The 2,534-nt window shown below is 35.3% G+C and overlaps 1 long non-coding RNA gene across 1 annotated transcript; it reads right to left on the reverse strand.

Moving 5' to 3' along the window:
- Nucleotides 216-2,148, reverse strand: LOC109836852. Its single transcript, XR_002246109.1, has 3 exons — nucleotides 1,952-2,148; nucleotides 1,796-1,867; nucleotides 216-1,713 (listed from the first exon to the last, which is right to left on the reverse strand). It is a non-coding gene; the product is annotated as an uncharacterized LOC109836852 (long non-coding RNA).

Below are 2,534 nucleotides of genomic sequence, written 5' to 3' on the forward strand. Positions count from 1 at the left end.
CATTGTGCACAAAAATTCTCTAAGCTTAACCAAAAGTTTATATAAGAGGAAATAGTATCGTGTACTTGTGAACATGTGCAGGCCATTTTGCTATGGAATCTGTTTCGACCCTTCTAAGAATAACTTCAACATTCACCCTGATCATTACTTTAGGAAATAACATAATCTGAACAAAGAAAAGGGCATGTGTAACGTTAAAAACAACTTTTGTCTTCTAGAAATGTTATGAATAAATATGAAAAGTACGCATGTACAATTGCTAAGACATACTTATGAGACTGAGATAACACCTGCAAGAAATGTTATAATTTGAACAACAAAGATCTGATACTCTGTTGCAAACATTTTGCAAAATCCAATTCAAACTTTTTTTCTTCAGCAGTTTTAGACATTGCAAAGGAAAGGATACTAAGCTACTTTGTGATTGGAAACCATTCTTCCAGCTCCAGGTACATGCTACAAATTAGTGCGAGTCTGTGTCTAATCTGGAATTCTCCATGTATTTAGGCATAGGTGAAAAAAAAATAAGAAAAAGGCTTAACGAAATTTGAAAGAGTATTCACATTTTTGTATAGCATTGCAATATACCAACATGGACAGAAGGTATGCTGCAGGATTAGAGTATTGTGCATGTAGTTAGAACATTTATAAAGTATGATGACATCACTGATTAGAATAACTCCTAGTCTGTTCAAAGGTGTGAGTAAGAACTGATAGATTGCACAGGAAACCTACAGAGTGGGCAATCTAAGATACAGTGGAGTTAAAAGGGCAAGATAAAAAGGCATCAATATATGTGACCAAGTCCATGGATTCTGAACTTTCCAATCAGCTGAACACTTTATTAGAAAAACGATAGTTCAAATTGAAGGTGAAAGCTCTCCTTCTGGCGTATTAACCTATTAATTGTGGGGAACATTGAAGATCAATCTAAAGCAAGGTTAACATATATAGAAAGGTTAAATCTTCTAGACTATTTTGGGGATAATCAGACCAAGCTTCATGTTCCCCTATAGATGCTTCAGACATTTTCAGCATCACCATCTGTCAGTCTATGTAAACAAAAGGCAAATTATAAAACCTTATGAGTGTCCAGAAAATTTTCTTTAGAGTAATTCAACTCCACTCGGGAAAATATGTTTGTTCTTGGCTGGAGCAACTTAGCTTCAAAAAAGCGTTACAGTAATAACCACCTAATGCAAACTAAGAAGGTTGGGATCATCTCATGCAGCTTTCACAATCTTCTAATGAAAATTTTTCAGTTAAACTGAACATGCATCTAAAGACTCACAAAAACCATACTTTAAACGAGCAGCAGCAAAGAATGTGTTGCCTGTTGGTGCGGCAACTGGAAGAGAATGGAAAGACATATCGGAGGTTTTAGACCTTTCAGGTTTTTTACATAATGTATGATTGTGAATCAACAAAGTGGTTGAATGATAAATCCCTGAAATATGCACCCACTTAATGGATCACTGTGAAGTTTTATCTTTTGGGACAAATAACTAACAAATGAAATCACTCCAGACCATGTAAGTAAGAAGTTGTTAACTAACTTAGTAATGACCCCAATTCGACCACATAAAAAATGTTACCCATAGTTACAAATGCCAAAGTGGATTGAGAACTTACAGCTGCTCTAGATCCTGCATATTAGTAAACGCACTTTCCGTCGGACCTGTTAAGGAATTGTGGCTGACATTCCTGCACAGGCTAGAGAAAAAAGAGGCTGGCCTATTAAACTTCTTCATCAACTGCATTTTTCTAGAAGCAGAAAGTCAACTAAGAAACTCACAAGTAACTGAGAACTTTCAGAGAAGGGATCGGGTGAGGGATGCTGGAATTGAAATTATTCACAGTCAGGTCTCTACATGTAAATAAACAGTACTTTTTTAGAAGCACAGAAAACATAAACCAGTTAAATGAATGAAAGAGGAAACAAATAACGCACATGTAGGTAGCATTTGGAGGTAAACTGTGAGAAATTTCACCACCAATGCTATTACAACTCACATCCCTACCAACATAGAAAAAACCATCAACACAACCAATTCAAAGTCAAGAATAAAAATTGACAAGTAATTTGAAAATTCTTCGAAATGAGAACTTAAGGACGAATTTTCAAAACCACCATATTTCAACATTTAATCCCAGAAAAAGACCCATTTTGAAGTTAATTGCAAAAACCGACCTGTTTTCAGCCTTGGCGCTGAAACCAGATCGGTTTTTGTGAAAAAACTTCCGAAACTTTACGGGAGTTCAACTCCCGTGAAGTTTATAGTTCAAAATTTTTTTTTGGATTTGCTAAACTTCACGGGAGTTCAACTCCCGTGAAGTTTAGTAGATTTGCTAAACTTCACAGGAGTTCAACTCCCGTGAAATTTCAGAGAAATTTTTTTAAAAACTGACATGGTTTCAATGACATGGCTGAAACCAGGTCGGTTTTTGCAATTAACTTCAAATTGGGTTTTTTTTTGGATTAAATTTAGAAATAGGTTGGTTTTGAAAATTTGTCCAAGAACTTTATACAAGAA

This window comes from Asparagus officinalis, chromosome 4 (genome assembly GCF_001876935.1).
Source record: "Asparagus officinalis chromosome 4, Aspof.V1, whole genome shotgun sequence".
Classification (NCBI taxonomy): Eukaryota; Viridiplantae; Streptophyta; class Magnoliopsida; order Asparagales; family Asparagaceae; genus Asparagus; species Asparagus officinalis.